Source organism: Glycine soja, chromosome 18 (assembly GCF_004193775.1).
Source record: "Glycine soja cultivar W05 chromosome 18, ASM419377v2, whole genome shotgun sequence".
NCBI classification, from domain to species: domain Eukaryota; kingdom Viridiplantae; phylum Streptophyta; class Magnoliopsida; order Fabales; family Fabaceae; genus Glycine; species Glycine soja.
This window is the reverse complement of record NC_041019.1, coordinates 9,129,066-9,147,349: the sequence shown is the minus strand read 5'-3', so window position 1 is coordinate 9,147,349 and position 18,284 is coordinate 9,129,066. Positions and strand designations below refer to the sequence as shown.

The window sequence follows — 18,284 nt, the reverse complement described above, 5'->3', positions numbered from 1 at the left end:
AAGGTAAAGGTTTTTGTTAGGATGCATGAAAATATATTTTCCTATGATTTTTAAATGCGCTTTCATATAATTTCGCATTAGAAATTTTCTTCTTTTAATTCTTTAACCAGTTAGGACAGTGGTAAGCAAGACTTAAAAAATTGAACTTTTGTTTTTAGAATATGTTTTCCTTCACTTTCTCTTCAACTAAATAAAAGATAGGATTAAACCTATTTTTAGTCTTCATAAATATAAAAAAGTTCGTTTTTTAGTCCTGTATTTCACATTGTTGATTTTTTTTCCCTTCATTTTATAAAATGTGTCAGCAATTGAAATCAGTTATTGACTCTGGTAACTAAAGTCAACCGTGATTTAATTTTTTGGTCGGCAAAAATCACTACAAAATGTGATAGTTTTTAACCACCACAAAAATCATAACTTTTCATACTTCAAGCATGTTGTGAATAAAGATAATCTTTAGAGTTGTGATTTTTGTGCTAGTTAAAAATAGTCACATTTCGTAATTTATAATTCATATTTTGTAGCAGTTTTTTACCGTCAAAAATTAAATTATTGTTAATGCTAATTGATGGGATCAAGGGTGGACCTACCTGTAGTGGAGGGGCTTTTTCTAATTATAATTTATATATATATATATATATATATATATATATATATACTAATACTTAAATATTAAATTAATTATTTTTATTTAAAGACTTTGATTATAGAAATTATAGTACTTAAGTATTAATTCTTTATTTTATTCACTTTTTATAGTATTCATTAAAAGAATAATGATATATTTTTTCTTTTTAGACAACTATTCTATATTTTTATAAATACTTTTTTCTTTTAAAGTCTTCATCATTGAAATGTTTACATTTTTCCTTTTTCAAAACAAAATATACTTCATTTGTTAATATGTTTTCCTTCTATAATGTAATAATGTTATTTTAAAGGTTAAAAATATTTACATTTTTAATCAAATGGCTTTATTATCCTTCATTTTATATTGAATTAATTATAATTGATTTGAAGAATTAAATTTTATTTATAATTAATCTTTGTCTATGATATAAACTATAAACTACATAAGAAATTGTGATTATAGATAGCCATTTTGTGTGTATCGAACTTGAACCAGTCCCTTATGATCATTGTTATAAGATAATTACTATAGGAATTAAGGGGTATATTAGATTAGGATTTTAAAATATTATTTTAGCATAAAAAAAGTCTTGTGAATTTTAAAGATTATATAGAAATATTATAATTTATCACATTCTTATAATAATTTAAATTTTAATAAATATATATCATAAGAATTTAAAGAATTTGAAAGAAATTTATAGATTTTAATGGATATATATCAGTAAATAAATTTTGGAAAAACAAACTAAATATTAAGTTGTATGCAACATTTATGGAAATTTACTTTAATAGATTTCAGGCATTTTTTTATAAAATAAATAATTAATATAATTTATTATTATAAAATTATCTAAGTTATATTTGTCCCCCTAACTTCTTTTACTAGGTTCTCCCCTGGATGGAGTAAGTGATTGGATTCAATTGTGATACTTTATAAAACGAGGGACTAGAAAAAAATATTTATTTAGAGGGATTAAAAATAAAATTTTAATTATTTATAGAGATTAAAAATATATTTAAATTTAAAAAAAATATTGTTATTTTTTTCTTCTTCTCGGCATCACATAAGTCGTGTGAGGTTCATTTGGAAAGTCCACCAATATATTCTAAGTTTGGTTAGAGATGGCAAAGAGGCCAGATAGATATAATACATTCATATTTGTTTGTACTTACAGGATAATTGTTAAGCAAAAAAAAAAAAAAAAAAAATATATATATATATATATATATATATATATATATATGAGAGAGAGTATTTATGAATATTTATTAAAATATAAGTTTTAAATAAAAAATATTTTCAATCATATATTCATACTAAAAAATAGTTTTAGGGGTTTGAAGTTCAAGTCCCCAATATGTAACTATATTGAATATTTGGAGGGAGAGAGCTTTGTTATTCAATGATTTTATTCTGCTCAAACACGACTATCTCCGGTGATCGACACATGTGATTTAGACAAAAAAATATTAAAAATAATTTTATAACATATATTGATATTAAAAAATATCATTTTAAATTATTCTTTTATATTAATATTATAAATCAGAACAATTTATTAATATATAATTAACAGTATTTAAATAATTTCAAAGTGAAAATATCCTTTAAGTACAAATACTTTATTATCCATCCCTGATCTATTAATAAACGAGTTTTTTTGGTGTGTGTAACTAACAGGTAACTAGATATTTTCTTTGGCATTAACTAATTGTTTTTCTATGAAGTTAGCCCTTTTTAGTTTTTAGGGTAAAATAGTATTTTTAATCACAAATGTATGTTTAAATTAGAGATCCAACTCTAGTCTTTGGTTAAGTAATCCATCCTATCCTTACTTTTAGTCTATATATAACTAACAAGTTTTTCTACAAATATTTGATGGAACAGATGTTTTTGTCTTCCTTAAGTAGAAGTTCTTCTATAATAAACAACGAGAAAATAGAAATAGAAACACCAAAGTGTAATATAGTATCTATTTTTGATATTATTCTCTAAGATTTATATCCCTAATTAAAGTAGAGGTTCTTCTATGTAAAATAACGAGAAAATAGAAATAGAAATCCAAAGATGTAATAAAGTGTCTATTTTGATGATACTATTCTTTAAGATTATATAGAAATAGAAAAATAAAAGTGCAATAAAGTATCTATTTTGGAATTATTCTCTCAAATTTATCTCAATATTTCATAATATATTAAAGGTTTGCATGCATTGCTCATAAAATTTCAATTTTAATTGAGCAATACAAAAAATAAATATATGACATCGCACTATTGTCTAAAATGAAAATTAAAAAAATGGTGTTATCGAGATTTTTTTTAATAGCAATGTTTTAAAGGATTAGTTAACATTCTCTTAAAAAGAAATACAGTTTAACCTACTAGAATCAGCTTAGTCCAAGTCCAGTATAGACCAACTGCATCAAGAAAAGGAATAGAAAATGGACTTAATTCCTTCATGCATGATTCACTCTCTTGCAATTAGGTCTTTGTGAATACACAAGTTGGATGTCTAATTTGTCCTGACAGTAATTACAGTATCTTGTACATATGAAACGGTAGCTCACTGAAATTCTCTACTAAGACAAATTAAGATGGACTATCAATAACATAGAGGAGATAGGATTGATTAGATTTAGTATGAATTAGTTGGAGTCGGTGGCTTAGGGTTTTCTCATTTAGGATCCTATGACTTATTTTTCTAAATTATTTTTGTAGGAAGTACACAAATATTGGAGAGTAAATAGTTGAGTTTTCCCTCGGCAAAAAGAAAATGGTTGAGTTTTCATCATTATTTTTTTAAAAAAAATGGATTTGAATTAGCTAGTTTGATCATTTTGACTAAGAATTAGTCTTGTTCTTAGTTCATTAACTTCAAAAACTTGGCTCATTTCAGAATTAATAAGGAATGACTTGAACTAGTGTAAAACCAGTAAAGTCATTTTTTAAAACTTTTTCTAAAAAAGGTTTTTCAAAAAATGTTATTTTAATCTATAATATTTTTAAGATAAACAAAAAAGCATATATTTAAATATAACAGTATAAATTATTTTGTAAAGTAGTATTGTTTTTTTACAAAATATATAATTTAATTAGTCATATAAAATAATTTGAATTTTTTTATTTCTTAATTATATTATTTTATCACCTAAAATATTATATAATATTAAAATTATGAAATTAATATTAATTATCGTTTAGAACATGGTTTAACAAATAAACTATCAAGTCAATTCAACCAAACACCTCAGTAGAATCAAATCAAATTATGGTTGTGACTAAGGATCATATTAAATTGAATTATGATGTGTATCAATTTAATCGCATCCATTTAAATTGTGAAGTCAATTCAATCCAATTTACATGTCCCAGTTGTGACTTGTGACTATATCCTTAAAACTTGAACATCAATCAACGATAACAAAGCTTCAATTACGATCAAGAGTTTTTCAAAAGAAAATAAAGATCTAAATGGAGACAAGGAAAGCTTATCGATCTGGATACCCATGTAAGGTTAAGAGAAGATAAGAGATAATTATCAACTCTGGCAATTTCACAGCAATCAACTGTTAGCCGTTGCTAAGAAAGGTACAAGCTATCATTATCAGCGGGAGAAGTGGAGAACTAAAAATATTTTTATCCATTTTTTAATGGTTTAATTAAGTTCGTACTTAAAATATAGTTTTTTTAAAAAAAAAATTATCTAACATCTATTAAATAATATGTGACAAATGAAATGTCGTATCATCCCACTTGATCATTAAGCACGTAAGTACTTTTTTTGGCATCATTAATTTTTCACGCCATCACTACCGTTTTTTTGAATGTAATTCACTTTTGATAGCTTCGGGGAGACTCCTTCGAATTTACCTGTGGACTTTTTTGTGTTATTTCGTGCAAAAGTTAGATCTTAGCAGGAAAGATAAAACTTGTATTTACTGAGTTCCATTGTGAAATTCAATTTTTTAAGGGTCTGAGCCGTTTGTCTCTTTTTTTTTTATAAATAATTATCTTAAAATCATTTAAATGATGACTTATGATTAAATGATAAGATAAAATCGATTTGTATACACATTAAACTCATATAAAAATGAGTTTAATTTTAATAATTTGTTGGTGAAAAGATTTTAAATATATGCTAATATATAATTATGATCATGTAAAAAATCTTCTTTACTATATATTCTAATCAAACTCTATCTAAATATGCTAATAACTGTTAAACCTTTATCCATTTGCTGAGATAACGTTTAGAAATTTCAAATTAATAGTTATTTCATCGAGAATGATCATCAATGGCAGGGAAAACAATCAATTATCAAAATGGACATATATTGTACCTGTGGCAGCCTCATATTATAAGACTTAGGGGATATCAACTACTATATATATATTATCTATAGTTGTCCTTATCGAATCAATTATCCATGTTTCCACTAGGCCCGTGTGTTATACTCAGATGGACCACATATCTAATGCTTATGGGCAAAATCAATCAAAGAAACTAGCACTCAATATGAACCACTAACTCAATAGCGTTTTTTGTGGTATATCTTTATGGCATATTTCATTAGTCTCTTTACGCAATAAGTATGCTTCCCCCAACATAAAACTGTAACAGCATCTTGTTTCTGGATCACAGGAGTACACATCATAACTTTAGTTGATCATTTGGTAAGAAATAGACTTATTTTTTAATTTTCAATGAATGTGAGTTTGAATCCTATTATATAAGAATTTTGGTGTGCAATTTTTAAGTATTTTTGAAGCTTTGAAGTCTGCTAATCCTTGTGAATCCCTCAAATTTAATTTATCAAAATTTTGTTTCAACAAAAAAAAAACATTTTACTTTGCAGTAAGAAACAAAAATAATTGGTGGAAGTCAAATAAAACTTATTTGATATCTAGTGAGAAAAAGAAAAAGAAATAAAAAGGAGATGAAGTGATAGAAAGAGATGAAAAAAATAGATATTAATAAAGTGTTTGAAGTATAAAGATGTTAAGATATCATTAATCGACAAGAAAATCTCAAATCATAAGCATGGAGCCGCTGAATAAAAATGAAAGGTATAATTGTTTTTTCATCTATTATGATCAATATCGAGGGTTCAGGACGGAGTTAACATAGCAAATTTATTATTACTTCCGTTTCTTTTTCTGTGTTGTTTAAGATTTTTTTAGAAAATAAGAAACATAATAAAACTTTTTTATTCTAATAAATCAGTCATGAGATTTTCTTCTTTATCATTTTTTTTCATTCCACGGTAAAAGAGTATAATATCAAAAATATGTAAGAGTATAATTGATAAAATAGAAATAAATAAATAAATATGTAAAATAAATAAATATTAAAAAATTTAAAATATATATATTAAAAAATATGTAAGAGTATAATTGATAAAATATGTGATCTTAAATTTTATAAATGATGGATAAATAGAAATAAAAAAATTTCAAAAATCTAACATTAAAAAGAAATGGATGGAGTATATATCTATGTTAATAAATTTAAAATCTTTCTTTGACCGGGTGTCAAATTGTTATGGGTTTAGGGGTTTAGTTTTTGAGCTAAATATATTTTTATTTCTAATAAATATTCATTTTTTATATTTGTTCTCAAATAATTTTTTTTTAGTTTCTAATAAAATAATAATTTTATTTCTTATCCTTAACACTTATTTTTAATCTTAGATAAATTAAAAATATTTATGTATATTTCTTTATAAATTTTTCTATTTGTTATTAGTCAGAATTAAAATAAAATTTATTAATTTATTAAAAAATAAATTCAAAATTCACTAGTTTATTAGAGACTAAAATAAAATAAAATAAATATTATTTTAATAACTCAACTTAAAAAAAAGTTATTAAACATCAGATAAAAAAAATAGGTATTTATGAGTCACAACAACATGTTTAAGTCTTGACTTTTTAGTTTTTACTGTTACCTCAATAATGTAATTCGTTCATTGTCTTTTTTTTTTATGGACCTGACGTCATAGTTGACATTTCGTCTATATTCAAATGCAAGTGATTCATATAATATTGGTCACCTATTGCTGTAGTTAACAACACCAGCCTTTTGTATCGGTAATGAAAAGAATGAAGAGATAAATAATGATCTATAAAGGAAAAATATGTCCATTTCAAAATCCACAAGGGAAGAACATTGTTATTTGCATAAAAAAAATAAGTTTTAAATCATTTTTTCAAAAAATAAATTATATTAAGATAATAAAGAATATAGTTAATATATGAGGCACATTGATTGTACAACCTTAATAAGGTACATTTTATAAGTGTTGTGTATTAAACTATTAATTAAATTTGAATGTTTTTTCATGAATTCTTTATATGCTTAATTTTGTTAGCAATATCTTTTCTAAATATTTTTTAAAATACATTTTAAATTATAAGAAAGTGTATTGTCTAAATATACATTCGTATTTTTTTTTAAAAATGAATACATGAGAAAGAAAGTATATTTAATTTAAATAAATTTTTTTAGTAATATTTCTCTTTTATGGTAACTATTGATGGTTAAGCTTGAAGTGTTTATTTTATATACATTATTACTGTAAAATATTTTTATGCATATACTCAATACAAATTTATTTTACTTTGAAGTCTTATTAATGAATAAAATAATCAAATATTATTGGATGTCTATGGTAAAAAAATTATAATGATAATCATTATAAATTAAACTCAATTTGAATTAATACTATTATTATTTTATCAATTTCATACAAAAATTTATTATTATCAAATACTTTTGAATTAAATTGGAAAGCTAAAAGTGTTCTTAACAGAGAATTCACTCAATAAAATCTTATTGACTTAAATCTAAAATACTATTAACCAAATTTAAAATTGAGAAAATTTTACATTATATGATCATTTATTTTAATGTGTAACTTTATTGTAAATTAAAGTATTTTTAATTTTATAATAGTTTCACTTTATATCATGTTAATTTTTTATATTTAAAGTAGAAAGATTAAAAAATAAAAATAAAAAGTTCCCGCCATCGCGGGATAAGAAAACTAGTAGTTGTAAAAGTTCAAAGTTATAAATTTGATAAATTTTTAAGAATTTTAATACGTGAGATTAAAGTTTTGTGTGAGAAAAATAAATAAATTTTCTCATTTTGGACAAAATATGATATTTTTATTGGTGAATTTGAAGCAAAAGAATCTTTTAAATATTTAAATAATTAATTTATAGGAATTTGGATAAGAAAATGAGAATTCATGAGCTTTAAGAAGAGGAAAATCAACATAAGGACCTGATTGTAACAATCAAAATAATTAATCAAACAAAAACTTAAAAGTACACTCTAGCAAAAAATAGGTCAATCTAACCTATTTCAACCCACCATAAAATGGATTAAGTTAGGTTGAATCCATTTTCTCATTAAGTTGAAAATCTCAACCCAATTCATAATAAAAATATTATAATCATTTTTTTCTCTAAATTTTATGATCAAATAATTAAAAAATTTATAGAACTAGTAAATCAAGAAACTCACTTAATAGTTGATACTTAAGAGATGATGATAATGTTTTAAATTCTATTTACTACAAAAGTTACCTTCATCGGGCTTCATAATTTTAAACAAATAGAAGTTAATCAAGCTAAATAAATTACTCATTTACATTAAAGACTGAATTTTCATTTCATTCAAGAAAAAAAAGGGATCAACTATACCCAACTGGTCATTTTACGTGCAGGGATGGATTTAGGGGGCAAGCATGGACTCCCCCAGACTCTTCATGTATATGTATGAGAAAAATATGAAAAATTAAAAAAAAAATAAAATATTTATAGAGAAAAAATAATAAGAAAAATAGGGTATTGAGTTTTTGAATTTATATTTGTTTAATTTTCTTATAGTAGATCTTATTTCTAGTTCTACACATAAAATTATTATTAAATATTTTTATAAAGGACATTATTTATTAAATAGTTATTTATTAAAATATTAAATATTTAAATTATTGTGAAAAAAAATTATGATCCCTCCTCTTGGATTCATCCTTTTTTACCTATCAGGTTGGTGGGTTGAAGGACTGAATTTTTCAAACCAACACTGAACTCGTTTGGATGGACTACACAAGTCAATCTGCTGAGTCAAACCCGTTTTGGCATCCCTTAAGCCAAAGTGAAAAAAATAATCAACCTTAAAGAATTACACAGAAATTAAAGTTACATGTAGAGATTTACTTGTGGATTCAGCCACATATAGTAATTCCCTACAAAAATTAAAAAAAAAAAAAAAGGAGTGCATGGACTTATCACGAAGAGTTTGTAATGAAAAATGCTAAAAGCATACTTTTTTTTTTTGTTCACTTTTTATTATTGACTAAAATTTATTTAAAATTACATTTTTTGTGAGTCTCACTTTATTTATTTTCTCCCTTAATTTTGTATTCTTCAATAAAGTTTAACCTATTATAAAATATGTTAAATAGAGTGTGTTGTTAGAATTATGGTAATAAAATTTACTAGTATATTTTTGTACGGATGTTACTATAAAATTTTCTCTATTTTTTTTTAAAACCAAGAGATATTCAAGTTTTTTTAAAAAAACTAAATATATTAAAACAAAGTCTTATTTCACCTATCTTATTTCTACTGGTATATGCCACACTTCTTCGCACATCATAATAGAGAGGACATGTTGCTTTCATCAAATGTTTTGATGTGCTTGATGATGAATCATTTTAGTGATATAGTCCTTTAAATTTTCTTTTTGACCCTTTAAATTGGAAGTTGCTATTTCTTGCCAATAAAAAAATTAAAAAAGCTTTTAAAACGATTAATGAATTATTAATCTTTTAGTGATTTGATTATGATATTTTTAACCACCAGAAGCTAAAATATAACAGAGAAAAAAAAATCAAATTTTAATAATCAAAAGTTGTCGTAAATTGCAGATGTCTCGTTCTATGTTTGGCTCATGCTATACAAAAAGATTGAAAAAAGTATTTTACAGATTTCAAGCACTAAAAAATAACTTCAAATTTGAAGAATTAAAAAAAATAACTCAACTTTAAAAGATTAAAAACATATTTAAATGTCTTAAATACAAAGTCGAAGTTCACAATATAACGAAATGGAGAAAAGGAATAATAAAGTCATGTATAGGCCCAAAAATGAAGTGCGATAGAACATTCTCTGTATTTTTTATTTGTGCCGGAGCTTGGGGTTTTTCCTCCTTCACCCTTCAAAGCTCGCCCTGCACCCCATCTTTCTTTTAATATTTTTAAAATTCCTAAACTAACCTTAAGATTTTGTAAACCTGCTCTTGCAATTTCGATAAACAATACCTCTTTTTTCTATATGCCTTGCTATCACCTTGCATCTACAATTTACATGATGACAATTTTGTGGGATTGTGGAATGCCTATTACGGAAGCCTTGTTTAGTTTGCACCTTATCCGGAATTATAACTCTGAAAAACATTCAAAATAAATAGTGAAATACTCAAAAAGGATACTCTGGAATACTAAAAAATTACATTTCAAAAAGCAATTCTAGAATGTTAATTCCAAAAGGCATTTTTTTTTCTCGTGTTCCAGAACACATAATTTGGAATACATTCAAAATAATTACGGAATAAGTAATTCGAAAAACCTTACGGATAGGTGTTTCTTTTTCTTATAACCGGATAGGAGTAATTCTTCCCCAACACTTTCAGCATGCTTATTCTGTAATATACTGCATTTAAAAATAATTATGGAATATGTGATCCAGAATAAACAATTCGGAACATTTTGAGAATTGCATGAAAATTTAGAGTGAGAAGGGAGTGCATATTTTTATAGGGTGTATGAAGAAAAGGCTGTACATGTTTGTTGCTTAGTATTTGTAGTTTATGAATGGCAGAATTGGCACTATGATCCTTACCCAAAAGGAATTCATCTTCTTGATTTGGGGAAAGCAAATTGTTTAAGTGAATCCCAACTCTAATATGAGACCAAAACATTTGGGACAAGTGTAATACCCAACAGTTTAGCACTTGATCTGTTTCCATTAAAAGCATTACTCCTAATCAAGGACCAAATTGAAACCAACTCCCAATAACTAACAAATTCCAAGGTCAAGGAGAGAGCACTCACTAATTTGGTATATAGTCTTTACCTTGAACAACATTAGTATATAGTATTTGCTTCGGTGGACCAATATGAACAATAATTGTCAACTGTTAGATTGATGTGTTATCATGCTTCAGTTTACATTTCAAAACCCATGACCCCCACTTTGAACCCCTCCCACCTCCTCTTTATTCTCCATGAAGACTCCTTCACCGAGACAGCAACTACCACCTCCCCCTCCCATTCTCTGACAACCCCTCGTACGCCATCATTGCACCCAAGTCCATTTGCATATGTGCCAACTAACAAAGTCGTATTTACCAACCCAAAAGACGTGGTTGGGCCTCACTGGTACAACCCAATGCAAATACCAGTTTGTCAAGAAGAAACTGCATTTCCCCTTTCACCATCGGTTATCCATCTCTGTTTCTCTTTGATGAGTGTCTCTATCACTCACAAACAGATCTAGGTATGAATCTAGATCATGGATTAAGAACAAGAGCAACAACCATGACAATGGGAAACAGTTTTGGACAAGGCGCCCATGGGTTCCATTGTTCATGTATGAATCTTACAGCAACATCAGCAACTTCAAATTTCTCTACATGCTCCTCTTGTGATGAAAACACTTAAACCTGTAAAAGAGAATACAAATACAAGATTTTTGGGGCATTGGTATCAAAGTGGATCTATCCACACATCGACCCCTCATGGTAGAAGTCAAGGTAGAAAAAAAGAAAAAATAACTAAAGTGATTGTCGGAGAAGAGAGAGACAAGGTGAAGGTGAGGAAGGAAAAATAGGGAAAAAGTGTCACCACCAACCGGGCTACCAAGGTAGTTGAGGGAATTGGGACAAAGGTGGTCAAGGAAGTTGGTGTGAACAAATCTATAGTATCAAGATTGATTTAATGGTTAAGAATTATGATTCATTATAGATCACTTATCAAGTGTTGGTCCACCCTAGAATGAACCTTAGTATATAATCCATAAAAAAATTTGACTATTTCCAAAATCGAATAAAAAAAGGTTAATTGAATTTTTCATACCTGAAAATAAGTCATTTTCATATTATTATTTTAAAAAAAAAATTTTCAACTAGGTAACTAAAAAAATTTGTTTCAATTTAGTATTTGTCATTAGTTTCATTCTGTTAAGTGATGATATAACATATTGAATGTCACATCATCAAGACTTATCATTCACACATAAGTGTCACACCATCACCTTCTTCCCCTTCTCCAACAAAAACAACCACCATTGTGCCACCACTGCCATCAACCGTCACCACCGTGTCATCCAACTCCTTCTCCCTTTCTTCCCCTTATCTGACAGAAAACAACCCACCCCACATCACCAATAGAAAACAACTCACCTCACCAAAGGGGGTGTATGTTCATTCATATCACATGTATAGATGAAGCATAAACATAGCCCAACAAAAAAAAGGAACAATAATAATTAATTAAAAATACAGCGCTAGATCTTCTTCATTTTATCTAAATAGTAGTATGAACCATTAGATAGTAGCATCCTAAAACTCTCTATGTTCCTTCATCTTCTTCCTTTTCATTGGTTTGTATATCTGCATGGGAACAAAGAGAGGCACAATGGGAGTGAGCTCATAACAGAAAGGTGCGGTGAGGTGCTACCACTTATTGAACGACATGGTGACCTTTTCCACCTCCCACTGCAGCGAATCTTGCAACAATTTTAGCTCCATCGATGGCAGAGAGATTGCGAGTGGGAAAAGTAGGGGGATGGCGACGTTCCACTCGACGGTGCAATTTATTTGCAGGGGAATGGTGAGTTGTTTTCTGTTGGTGGCATGGGATGGGATATTTTTTATTTGATAAAGGGAAGAAGGAGAGAAGGGGTTAAAAAACGTAGTGGTGGCACAACAAGATCAATAGTGATGGCATGGTGATGGTGGTCAATTTTTTGGCAGGGGAATGGTGAGTTGTTTTTTACTGGTGGCAAGGGATGGGTTATTTTCTATTTGATAAGGGGAAGAAGAAGGGGAAGAAGGATAGAAGGGGTTAGAAAACACAGTGGTGGCACCAGCACGATCGATAGTGGTGGCGCAATGGGGGTGGTTTCTGTTGGAGAAGGAGAATGATGGGAGAAAGGAAATAAGGAGAAAGGAAAAAAAGTGATGACATGACACTAAAGTGTCATTGATAGTTTAATGATGTAACACTTCATTATTAAGTCACCACTTAAAGAAAAGAAACCAATGACAAATACTAAATTAAAACATAAAAATTTTCAGGTACTTAATTGGAAAAAAAATAAATGTTAGGTAGGAATCTGAAAACGATTTTTTTTTCATTCATGAAAAACTTAATTAAGTCTAAATATAAAAATACTAAATCAACGCAAAAGCATGCAAAATTAAGGGGGGAGCATTTTTAGGTACTATACAAATTAACACGGAAGCACAAAATCAAATTTGGAGGAACATATTTTGGCAATGATTTTGAGAATTTCAAAATTGATTTTGAAATAAACTCATCTAAACAATTGATTTACTTAAACAATTAAATAAAATTAACCTTCCCATGATGCCCTTCATATATTAGCATAATCCAATTTAATTTGTAACCATGGAAATTAAAAATCGCATGTCCATTCACATGTAATGGTCTATCAAAAGTATACTTCATTTTAAGACTTGAGGACATGTACAAAACATCCAATACACACTTCAGAGTTGAGATTATATCACACTCACAATGGCAACTTAAGACAAATGAAGCAGAAATATAACAATCCATTCATAATCATATTGATAGAGGAAGCACAATGCCTCTGAAATCCACCGACAAAAGCTTTGTATATAATGGCAAATAATAAAATATGTATCTTATGCCATACCTAGCTTCTCAGTTAACTAATTCTCTACTTATAATGCAAAGACAAGGGTGAATCACATCCTTCAAACAACATAACCTCCGGTCTGGTGAAGCATGGCATCAATCTCATCCTCGTCCTCCATTTCCAACTGCAACAAAAAGAAATTCACTTCATCAAACCAAGAATATGAATATGTGGGAAGTTAGTTGAAAAGGAATTCATGAACAAAGGAAGAAAACACAAACCTCATCTGGAGTCTGCTCAGCTCAAAGGCGTCGTCCATCAAACAGAAAAGCAATTGAGTTGAAATCCACCGATTGTCGATCACAGTAAGCATTCATAAGCTTCTTTAGTTGAGTGCTTCTCTTGATCCTGAAAAATAGTTCATTCCCATCCTACAACATCCGAATCACAAATTAACACATTACTCATGTTAAATTCATGATTACAATTTATAACATCATAAGCCTAATATGGCAAATTGTTAAAATTCAAAATTTAGAGTAAATTTTGATCAGTCACTAACACTTTCAGTTCAATCATAAAGAGAAGTATATTCTTTGAACAATAACAAATTGATCATTGATATAAATGCATACCAATGTTGTAGAAATAGACAAAGTAAACATAGGAGAAGGTAATCATTTGCATAATTTGAGTTGGATTTTTTCATCCTTTACCACAAAAATTGATCCATTGGCAAAACCAATTTAGTATTAATTCAAATACACATACACATCATTTCAATTTCCAAAAACTTAAACTAAAGCCTATCTCATTCCATAAAACTTGCATTCAAAAGCTAGAAATAGAGGAATGCAAGTTGTACAACACACACGAACACAACTATAATGCTAATTGCCAACCAAAATATCAATACCAAATTTAGATAATATAAAACATGTTTAGATAATATAAAGTATCCCATGTACAATAAATTTACCAAGTTACCCATGCAACACACAGGTATTCAAAATTTCAAACTACTGGAAATAACAATAACTACTCAGGAAAAGACACTAACTAAGCATTTTGAACTTTCCCGGAATCAATTCATCCATCCACAAACAACAAGTTAATCAATGTAACACAAAAAATTACAACAAATTCAATCATAAAAGAAAAATATATAAACACAAATTTTTTTAAAAAAAAAACAAGTAAACAATTAACACAAACAAGTTTAGAGGAAATCATCATCAAATTCTGGAGCATGAATTTCATCAGGAAAATGGAACAAAGTCAAACCCTAATACAAAATCTACTTAATTTACTCCAATAGATAGTCATCAAACTCTATCATCATGATCAAAAAACAAAATCACCATAGCAAGAATTTCATCAGGGACATGCAACAAACCCAAACACAAATACAAAATTAAATTACCACACAAAAACCTTAATCAATTAAACAATCAAAAACAGATTTGCAAGAGAAAGAAAAAGACACCATAAAGTGAAAACAAAACCAAAATTTTTCAAAGCGAAATCATCAATTTTCAATTTTTACCCAACCCCAAGAACCCAAACCAAAAATAAACCGTAATCAAAGCCACCCCACAATCAAACCCCAATTTTTTTAAAAAATAATTACAAAAAAAAAAATCTTTGATGCACGATCATAATAAACCCCACAAACCGATGACAAAATTAAACAATAATTTGCATAGGTAAAAAAACAAAAATCAATGGCACTCAAGCAACATGATCCGACAAAAGATCAAACCCTAGAAATTAAACGAAACAAAAGAGCGAACAAACAAACCTACCCCTTAACCTTAAGGTTGATGTGTGCTCCTTGTTCGGTTGGCTTCTTGTCTTCCTCGTTGTTGTTGGTTACACCTGACATCTTCTAACTCTTCAAATGAATGCCTCTTCTCCCCTTTCGTTACCGCTGACAAATTTCGTATATCTACGCTCTGATAAAATTGTGATTGTGAAAGGGTCTCTTAAAGAATTCAGATTTGGACCGTTAGGATTCCTCTGCGTGTTGCTTTTGCTGGGGCTATCCGATGAATGGGTTCGTTGGGGCTTTTGCTTTGTGCACCCAACATATTTTCGATATTCAAGAAATACCCCTGCTTAATTCTTCCTTTTTGTTATTCACTCATTCATTTTGTTGGTTTTGGTTTCTACTCATTTATTTTTGTGAGAGGAGAGATCATTCGTTGTTTTGTCCGCTTTGGTCGAGGTAATAGCATTAAGCTGGTTCGTCAGCAAGTGATGGTGGTTGGCTTGGCTGTTAATGGCAACGGAGGTAAGGTAGTTCTCTTCGATGTACTTTATTTTTGCATATATAATTTATGGATTGGTAATCCGTAAGTTCTATAAAATTTAGAGATTAGTAGTTCGTAAGTTCTATAAAACTTACGGATTGCTAATCCATAAGTTCTATAAAACTTATGAATTGATAATTCATAAGTTTTATAGAACTTACGGATTTACAATTTGTAAGGTTCTTATGGATTGACAATCTGTAAGGTTCATGCGGATTATCAATCCATAAGAACCTTACAGATTGACAATCCATAAGTTCTAAATTTATTTGTTTGATTTTTGTAACCTTTGTTTTATTGTTATTTGAAAAATAATTAGTAATATTATTTAAAATATATTTAAATACGTATAGTTTCATAATTCATTTGTATCTTTTAGTGGTCGTTTGCTTGTTATTAATTCTTTTTTAATGTTTTGTTAAGATGGACGAAGATCATTGGATGCATGAGAGCATAATGTCTGAAGAAGTTGATATGAAGGAAGGAAATGAAGAGAAACATAGTGTGCATCAACACGTCAGTTGTTCAGATGCCTTCAATACTTCTCAAGTATTAATATGATTTATTGTTATTAAAGTAAGTAAATGAATGTCCCTTGAAGACTAAACTTGTATGGATTGCATTGTAGGTGTTTGCTACCTGTGATGATATTTTGCATTGGGCTCGATTTGTTGCTTATGAAATTGGTTTTGTGGTAGTCATTATGAGGTTAGACACTGATACTAGTATCAGAGGAAGGACCTCATTTGTTTTAATTGGTTGTGAAAAGAGTGGTCAGTATAGGGTCAGGAAGAAAGATTTAGTAAGAACAATTCCTGGCAGTAAAAAATATGGGTGTCCTTTTAAGTTACGTGCGAAACAAGTAGTGGGAGGTGAAGGATGGATGGTGAAATTAATGTGTGGGAGTCACAATCATGAATTGGGCAAGTCATTAGTTGGACATCCATATGTTGGTCGACTGACTAAGGATGAGAAGATTATTATTGCTTATATGACAAAGTTAATGGTGAAACCAAGAAATATTCTTCTAACGTTGAAGGAGCACAATGTCAATAGTTATACAACAATCGAGCAAGTATCAATGCAAGAAATGCATACCGTTCTTCGACAAGAGACAGTAACATTGAAATACAACAACTAATGAAGCTTCTTGAACGAGATCAGAATATTCATTGGCATGGATTGAAGGATGATGATGTTGTATGTGATATCTTTTGGAGTCATCCTGATGCAGTGAAGCTATCCAATGCATGTAATTTGGTATTTTTTTTATAGATAGTACCTACAAAACAAACAGGTATAAGCTCTCATTACTTGACATTGTTGGTGTGACACCAACAGAAATGACATTATCTGTTGTTTTTGCCTATTTGGAGGGAGAACATGTAAATAATGTTGTTTGGGCTTTAGAACTATTTCGTGGTATTTTCCTCAGACGTTGTGCACTCCTTGGAGTTATTGTTACCAACAGACATCTAACATTGATGAATGCAGTGCAAATTGTATTCCCTGAATGTACCAATTTGTTGTGTCGGTTTCACATTGATAAAAATGTGAAGGAAATGTGTAAAATCCTGGTAGGTCAAAAAAATGCATAAGATTATGTCATGGAAGCTTGAAGGAGTTTGGTGGATTGTCTTTTTGAGGAAGAGTTCGATGAGTGCCTTAAGTAGTTTGAAATTGTTTGTTCATCCATGTTTTCATGATTCCATTGAAAACATTGTTGATGTCAAAGCTGATTGTAATTGTGGATGTCGTGCAATTGTTGCCTTATTATGTATGGGTAAAGATTCATGGTCTTTGGTGCGTAACCATTTGCTTAAAGAACTTGCAAAATGGTCTGATGAGTATACCAACCTGCTTGGTGGCATAGACAGATTTGAGAAATTAAAGCGGTCCCTACTTGTTGATGGATTATCCATGGTATATAATTTTTGTTACATTTCATCGGATTAAATTCGGTTTAAATAAATGTAATTATAATTGTTACATGCAGGTTACCATGGATAAGTGGATGAATATAATCGACATGGGATGTGTGATTGCGTCAAGGTATAATGTCATCCTTGTTTCTCTATCTCTCCAACAAAGCATGACGTTTCTTAAAATGTAATATGTATTGGTCATGTGTATGACAATCATTTTGTTCATGTAAAAGCATGATCATTCTGTTTGTCTAATTTATGTATTAAATTGTCTTCTGATACTTTGAATGTGTATGTTCATATGTAACAAGTATTTCTAAGAGACCATTGTCCCTTACTGCCAGTAGTTTTGTTATGGTCTACACATTGTCATCATCAGACAAAGCAGTGACCTACATCATACATTAGTAAAATGCAGCAGTATACAAATTTGTCGACGTTAAAAACTGACTTTGTTGATTTAGGGAAAGATTGAGCATGGAGTTACTTTTGGGGT

General features: G+C 28.7%; 1 pseudogene; it reads right to left on the bottom strand.

Moving 5' to 3' along the window:
- Positions 1-13,571: 13,571 nt before the first annotated feature.
- LOC114395048 lies at positions 13,572-15,441 on the bottom strand (annotated as a pseudogene).
- Positions 15,442-18,284: the final 2,843 nt, after the last annotated feature.